Here is a 9,111-nt window from a genome sequence, read left to right as displayed (position 1 = left end):
TGACGCTCTGTGTTTCCCATGATTGCCTTGACAGGGGGATGTGTGGCCATTGGACTGTCTTTGCTCCCCATTAGGTTCACGTGTTCCCAGTCAGGGTTTTAGACAGACTAAAGAGATCCCCCGGTTTGACCAGTCAAAGCCTTCTTGTGATGGTTTCAACGTTATAAAGTTTTCAAAGAAATAGGAAAAGCTGCAATAAATGTTATTACACTGATATTTGAGAAGACAGGTACTAAGGCAGGCTTAGTAACAATCTACATACAAAGTCCATGCTGTGTATGCCTGTGTAAAATATGCTTGGGGTGAAAGGGGTTAAAAAAAAATAAAGTTCCTAGTAGTTTTACATGCCAAAGTCCAGAACTTTGCTGTACCAGTACGACGGACCCTGGAGCTGATAAACACCCATGACCCCGGAATGATTGCAGATTTGAACCTTTCCTTCTGAAGACAAAAGCCAGATGTTAGAGGGTGTACGTAAATGTGTGTTTTTTTGTTCAGTGTGAAAGGGGTTTAATTAAAAGATTAATAGAAATCAGACTTTTCTGATGCTACATCTCAATTTATAGATACTAATTAATTCATTAATTGACTATTCAGCAACTAAAAAGAAAGGGCAATTTGAATGGATGAAAGGAAAAGGAAGAGGAAAAAGCTCTTTCTTCTTTGCTCACAGAGAAGCTGCCTCACTGGCTTGGTATTCCAGGAGTAGTGCATGAACCTATCATTATATTTTTCAAAGGAACTACACAGTAATCGTAATATCACTTTGTCCACTTTGTGAAAATGTGAGAAAGAATTATCCAAATGGTGGCAATCACACACAGGAGTATACTGCCTTTGCAAAGCTGCGTGCACAGCCCAGAATTGATTATAAACATAGAAATTGGTTAGTTGATGGCCCTGACCTGAGGATATTTAAGCTTGGTCACACCTGTGCAGGGGGTCTGCTTGTTATCGAGCTTATTGTATGGTAAAAGAGGGAGAACAGCTCTCCCACCACTGCAGCACTAATATACACTGCTATAAACTGAAGCTGGTTCCTGCAGAGGTTGTCCTCACTTTGCTTATTTCAGGCCGCTGAATCTGAAAATGTTGACCTCTGAGCCCTCGGCAGATTCTTGCTCTCTCTGTGACGGCAAAAAAAAAAAAACAAAAAAAAAAAAACATTGTGAATGCTTCAGCTGCTGCTCTCTAATAATTTGTGTTAATTTCCACAGCAAAAAATGAACTGTGGAAATGCTTCAAACGCTTTTCTTTAAGATGTACTGATTAGACATTTTAGTTCTTAGATTACGTGACATGTGGACAACTAAAAAGACATAACAAAATAAATAATAAAAATAATAAAACTCCAAATTAATTATTGTGTGTGCCACTTTGCAGGTAAATAATGGTCTTATACTGTATATATGGCAGTTTAAAAGTGGACATCCATGTCCATGGTGTCCACATATACAATTTCTGTGTGTGTTTCAGAGCATTGTCTAAATAAAGCTAATCTTTCTTACATAATTAGGAGTTGCCGTCCACCCTCCAGACTTGACATGAAGATACATGTACAGTGCCACCCTTTCCTCATCACCACTGTAAACATCTCAATGTCATTGTAGTCTCATTTAGCTATTTTTGTAAGGCACATAAAAGCTTAAACAATCATCAGCAGGGTAATTGGTATTATTTGTCAAACAATAGCCTCATTCTGGCTCATTCTCAACCAAATAATAATAAAAAACCTGTCGACTTTGAGATGAAGGAACTAGAAGTGATGAAATACTGACAGTGGCTGTGCCACTTCAATACCTGAGGATAAGCACAAGTGAACAGCGCGCCACTTGGGACTCATTTAGTGTGACATTTTAATGCATTTTAACCTTTTTGTGTTAAAATTATACATTAGGGGACAGAAGTCAGTGTTCATTCCTCACTACTACACAACATGACAATATACGCTGAAAACACACAATACAACCTGTGTTCAGCTGCTAGGTGAGCTGCTGTTCCTCAGTGTTTAACAATAGAAATATGTACATAAAAAAACATGTAACGTAAAATAGCAACAAGATATTTCTTGATGAGTAACAATGATGGGTTTGTTTTTTAGGATAGGTTTAAAATGTTAGCAGACAAAATTATTGCTGAGTACATACAGACTAATTATTTTGTGGATCGCAGTTTGACTTGTGAATATCTGTTTTTATTTTCTTTGTTTCTCAACCCCATTATTTTCTCAAATCAAGATAGAATTGCTTTGAATGTCTGGAGAGTAGCAAGGTCACTTCATAAGTATCTAAGAGTGCATGTTGGATTTCATATTGCAGAGGGATCAGTAAAGTACAAAATGTGCTGTTTTCCATGTTACAACAATAAATAAAAACAGCCCACTCTGTATGCACAACTGCTCCACTGGGTCCACTGTGTGCCTCTGCTGAGCTGGGATGTCCCATGTATAATAAGAAGTATACTCACAATGTATGAAGGAGACAGGTTGATAATGAAACATCTTGGCTCTAATCAACCTTATAATAGTCTGAAGAGGAGCAGATATGTGTCTACCACCACCAATAACAGTTTTCAATTAATAAAAACATCATTTTGTCCAGTCCCATAGGATTGGGATAACTTGAGGGCCTTCCAACACATAGTGTGAACACACCTCTGTGCTCCGTAGCTGTGTGTGTGTGTATGACACACACACACAGACTCTCTCAATTGTACTCACAGACACTCACACACAGGCAAGAATTTATACTTGTCTATATGGTTTGTTAGCACTCAGGAGATAAAACTTTACATGTTGCTCCCAATTAGCACAGCAGTGACCGTGTACTGTCTCCTGTGCTCAGCTTCTCTTTCTGAAGAGGGTCTATTTATGTGAAGACTCATGAGAATGTGAGAATTGAGGCGAGAGAGAGAGAGAGAGGAGATATGGACTGTGTGAGATGAGTGTGTGTGTGTGTGTGTGTGTGAGGGAAAAAGGGTGAGAGAGAGAGAGGGAGTGAAAGAAAGAGATAGAGAGAAAAGGGAGAATTGAAATGGCTTAAGCATTCATTTTGAGTGGAGAGACAGGTCCTATTAACATTTAACAGCATTTGTGCAACTTGGTGCCGAGGTTATGATGCAAATGAGGAGGAATTAAAACTGGCCAGAGGTTTGTCATTGATGGATTGCAGTCTGGCAGTGCTCACACTTCCTAGTGTCCATCAGAAGCGATTACTGTGTAATTAAACCTTATTTCTGGACTCTCTAGTGCATAATTACTTTGTGAATGTAACCATCATCTAAAAGCTACAAAAATGCTTTACCATTTAGTCTAGCAGTCAGTTTCATGGGCTTGTGTCAGATATAGCCATCAGACAGTGCAAAAGAACTGTCACTTTTAATAAGAGGCAAAAAATTAAATGAAACAGTATGCTTATTACAGAAAAATTAGGCTTTCAAGAGTCCTTTCTGTTATTTGCATAATTTATCCCCCACCACACCCACCACACACATACACACGCTGCAAGCTTTAGGCAATTTCCCTCACATTTAAATAGATTGCACATTTAAGGCTACTTAAGGAAAATTATCACTTTGCATATTTTAATTGTTATGAAGGAAGTGATTTGAGAGAGGTCTGTGGCTCATCCTCTTGAGCCATGCGGTTGCAAAGCTGTCTGATTCGGCTGCTCAGCGCTGCAGCTCCACAGATAACCTCCAAGTTCACACACATCCACTCCAGTTTCATCAGAATGCAAATGAAGCACAGAACACTGGGACAAGTGGATCTTTGATATTTACAAAATAGCCACTAATAACTTGAGTGTAATTTGTTTGACTCAACTTTATTTTTTTTCTCTTATCAGTACTGATCCCCCCCCCCTCCTCCTCCTGGTCAAATGGCTCTTGTTTAAAAATTCAGTGGAAGGAAACAAAGGGCATGTTTGCTGCTAGAATTTCAGAGCTTGCAGGGTGGAGGGAAGGATGTGCACTGTATATATCTATATATTTCTATATAGCGCTGTCTTATAGGAGGCACACTGCTGCTGCTGCTGTGGCACAAACCTAAGATAGACAAATATGAAGACAAAGCATGTGCGAGCATGTAGAGCAAGGTATTTTGATATATATATCCATCAGTAACACTGCGTGAGAGACAGCCTACTAAATGATCAATCTAATGGAGACGCTTCACTCAGTTTAGGACGCTCGCACTGGACACTTACCTCCTTGTCTGAATTTTGCATGCACTTTTCTGGATGCGTTCAGTTTCAATGCACAAAGAACATAAAATGCAACAACTGTTTAACTATATAACTGACATGTGTTAACGGAGCTTGCTTCTACAAAATGTAACTTTGTAACGCAACTCTGGCAAAGAGTATTTTTGATCAACGTGTAAAAACTACATATTTATTTTAAGTCAGGTATAAAATCCTCCAAATTATCGTATTAACTGAATTACTCTTCCAGTACTTCTCAGGCAGTCTGCTGCAGTATAATACCTGTGCTGAATAAGTCTTGAGAATAATTCCATCCTCCAAGGACACCTCTCCATGGGAGACTGCAGTGTTTTAAGTGTTAGTATTCTTGCCCTGACAAGCTTATCGGTCCTTATGAGGGGAAAGTATTCCAACACTGACAGGCACCGATAATATGAAATTACAGTTTTTCTCCCCACACCCTTTTGTTTTGGTAAATTGGCCAATTTGACTCATTTAAAACACGAGTATTTCAACTCTTTATTTAGAACAGCTTTGTGGAAACCATTTATGTACATTATTCAGTGCAAAGAATGAAGTGTCTCTAAAGAGCTGGCGTAAATGTCATAGTGTGTACATTTTTTCTTTTTCCTATAAAACCAGTGTGATTCCCCTCATGTTTTAAATCACGATGATATTGACAAGCTCACGACTAAAGATAAACCACCGCTAAACTGCACAGAAACTTCCCACGCATACACCACCTGCAGCGTGATGAAAGAGGAAGTATAAGTGTTCATTTCATAATTAAAAAGACAGCCTGTATGAACCTATAAATGATAATGGATCATGACTGATATCACTGACTGAAAGAATGTAATAAAATGTAGATTTAAAATCACTATGTTTAAACACCAGAGAGGTAAAGAAGCTATGATTTACATGATTTAAGACTTGAATCTTATCACACTGTTGTAAATTTAATCAAGTAAGGTTAAGATACAAAATGCATCGAGAGTTCAGGAAAAAAAAGAAGAAAAAAACATCTTTATTCAGTATTTCAATAACCTTTATGTACCTTGAAATTAAAATACATTTAAATCGACTGTACTGTAAGTATGGCAATACATACACACATATAAACATGTATGTGGTGCATCTTCGTATGTATGCTTAGCAAATGTACAATACGTACAGCTATGTGCAAGTTTATTCTCTGTACATGTATATGAAAAGTAAAAATTCTTACTGTTGTCCCCTCATACTTGCATGTAGAATCGCAAGTGCACATACACACACATAAACATGCGCACTACAACAGTTCACAAAAGGATTAAAGCAATTTGTTGTTGTTGTTTTTTTAAGGAAAAGAATGTTGCATTGAAGACCTTGCAGAAAACACACAGTCCACAACAGTTCAATGAAAACAGGTAAAATAAACCACATGTGCAGATCGACTTCATCTTTGTCCTCAAGGTGCCTCATTTTTCTGTGACTTGTACTCGACAGTGTAAAGACAGTCTTTGTGAGGTAGACTGCTCAGGTTCAAGGGCAAGCTTTTACTTTATTCTTTTTTTTGTTGTTTTAAGATTTTTTTGTTGTTGTTTGTTTTTATATATCCACAAATGCATGACATTCAAAATGACACAACATGAGTACTACATGTACAATATGTAGCAATGAGGTAGAAATGGTTATAAAGAATGCCAGACTATGAAAGCAGGATGGAATCATTGTTTTAACTGTAAGTCCTAAAAGTGATTCAAGCGACGTGAGTCGTCCTCACTTTAAGACCCTGTGTGCTTTTCAAAGTGTTGTTTGGGACTGCAAGGCCTTTCTGTCACGTCTTTTAATAATGAATGTCTATTTCTGATGATTACATCAACAGATTGTGAAGTGTACACCCTATCTGGATATGTGTGGAATTGTTTTCTCTCCTTTTTACTGGTCAATCAAAATCATACAAATGTAACTTTTTATGTGCCTCATGTTACATTGTGCTTCATTGCACTGTTTGGGAGCCTTCGTGATCGTGAGCAGGTGACCTCTTAAAATCTGTGCTTGTCAGTGGCACTTAGCACCCTCTTGTAAAAAAAAAAACAACCCTTTTATTTCCAGTTGCAGTCAACGATGTATTTACATAATGACATTCCCCTCTAATATCAGAGTTGTATTTGTTTCACAAAACTTAAAATATCATTTGAACAGTTGACACAGAATGGCACAACAAAGCCCAGTCAGAGCACCGAAAAAAATGCAACTTCTTCAAAAAGCATGTTGTTAATATTTAAAAGATAACTTTGGCTTCCAGAAGAAAAAAAAACACCTCAATGTGCAATAAAGGCTGACACTATATTTAAGGGGATGCATTTAAGGGATAATGAATCTCACCTCACATAGTTCCCCCTATAGAGCCAAATAGGGGCCATAAGTTGTGTTCACTTGAAAAAATAAAATTCATTCAAACACTAATATCTGAACATGAAAAGCAAATCTAAAGCTAAACCAAAGATCTGAACCTGAAGAAACACGATGTGAAACTGTAAAAATTAAAATTTGAATCTGAAAACCAAAAAACTGAAAGTAAAAAAAATGAAAACACTAAAAAAATATTTATTCAAATGAAACCTGAAAATAAACAATTTATTCAAAAGAATTTCACAGTTGAATTAGAATTTAAAATGTTTAATAACAATTATTTGAACTAAAAACATAAAGTTTTAGTGTTTGAATAAATTGTATTTTTGCAACATTATGCTTTTTGAGTGCATAAATTCATTTCCACAGACAAATAAAGCAAGTTGCAGGGCATGGTGTGACACTTCTGACCCTCAAAGGTCACTATGAGGAAACAGTATTTTGTGTGTGCTGCCATTCAAAAAGAAGCCATCACTGTTTATTAGAGTTATTCAGAAGTCTGTAAACATGAAACGTATCCACCGGAATTAGTTTAGCTTGGTTAGCCATTAAAATACTGATCACAACTTCAGCTTGCTATGTTGGTAGGGATGCAGCAGTTTTTCATCTGTCCTTTTTTTAATGCTAATAAATAATTAAAAATAGTCTAACTGGGGTGCAGTCAAACATCTTAAAAGGGGACTTGGCTGTATAAATTCAAAGGACTTTAAAAAACAAAAAAATCCAAAGAGGCATTTATACCATTCAGTTATATTAAGGTGTGTTTTCTGGGTATGGACCTTGTGAAAAATGCCGCCATCTATAAATACAGTATAAACTGTGATGTGAAACTACAACTGGATATGACTGTTGCTAGTCTCCATGGCTGCTACTGTGTGTAGCTGCTCTGTTCTGAGCTAATGATAGGGGAGGTGACCATGACCCATATGCATGCTGTCTTATAAATAAAAAGAAAAGAACAGGTAAAACATGTGCAACAGACAACAAATATAAAGACACCCTTCAAAAAGCATAAGGTCCTTTAGTGCCTCCGCAGTATTCTACACCTACACCTACAGTGCTATCTACTTCAGTGGCATTTTCAATGTGCAAGTGCTTTGCCTTCCTTACTGCTCTGAGGACATAATACATTCAATACTTGCCAATTCAGCTGTCACACCTGTGGTTGGATATGTTGTGTGGAAATGTACTGATTTGATGGGAGCAAATGGTGATTAAACAATGACAAATAACAAGGATACAAAAAAGACTAGCCTTCAGGACACCTTCTTAAAAAGGAATGCCACTCAATTCATGAATGTTACAGCTATTACCCAAGAAGGTCAAACCAATTCTTCTGTAAAACTTTCACATAATGGAATTATTTTTTAAGACGGAACATTTTCTATTTCACAACGCAGATTCAGGGGTCCAACAAGGTTATGGTAACAAGATCCAATGGTGAATGTTGGCTAACACAGACCAAATTGTCCTAAGGCAAAGGCGTCCCAAACCTGATATTCAGTGGTATTCCCCTTTAAGTGCATTATGCAGTGAGAAGCGGGGTTCTTGGGAGTTATCAAAATGTAAAGCTAATAGATTTTGCACACAACAAAATATTGTTTGGCATTTCTCAAAAGGTTTTTTTTCTTGTCAAAGAAGCAGGATAGGTGCTGACACTTTGCTGTCTTTGTGAATTCGTCTTTCAGAGATAACAAACAAACTGAGGTAGAAAGGAACTTAGGCTATACATAATCCTTAGGTTTCATTAATGATAAAACAGCAGCAGGATGGAATGAAATAGCTCGGGGCCGTTGTCTTCCTCAACCCCAAGATGTTTGTCTACACCTTACGAATTTCCCTTCAGCTCTGCATCACCACAAGCTGAACAGTTGTGTCTGTGTGTGGAGAACTAAACAACAGGATCTTTGTATTTGATGTAAATGTAGGTTTTGTGTGTAATAGCCAACAGGGGGAAAGAAAAAAAAACTAAAACTGAAATTTCCTCAAGGCTACAATGCAAGATACATAATGGTTCCGTTCTTTTCAAAGGCAAGTCTCTGATCATAATACAAGTTTCCATTTCAAAAGCAAAGAATCCCAAACAATGACTTTTTGTGCCTTGCAAATAAAACCAGATTTAGTCTCATACATTCGTTAGAGGAACCTTCTCATTTCATTTGGAGTTTTTTGAGGTATTATTATATAGCCGTTCATGTTTTGATGAAGCAATTTTCAAATGCAAGCCAAATGCCTGTGTGGTGTGTAGTGCTTTGACACAAGCTCATGAGGTACTGTACATATCATCATCACGTTCCTGAGTTTTCAAATAGAGAACATCAAAATAAAACAAATGGTAGAATTTTACATTGTGAGTTACTACTGCAACAACAGGAATTACACCGTAATTTAATGTTTAAATTGAAGTCACCCTGTAAAATAATAATTGTTTTTTTGTTGTTTTTTTCCATTGTCATAAAGGAGTGGCTAGTACATCAACCAAATTTAAAAAAAGGAAACATTTGAGCCAAAG

The sequence above is a fragment of the Parambassis ranga genome, chromosome 21 (genome assembly GCF_900634625.1).
Source record: "Parambassis ranga chromosome 21, fParRan2.1, whole genome shotgun sequence".
NCBI lineage: Eukaryota > Metazoa > Chordata > Actinopteri > Ambassidae > Parambassis > Parambassis ranga.
The sequence above is the reverse complement of the archived record's forward strand: the minus strand, read 5'-3'. Positions refer to the sequence as shown.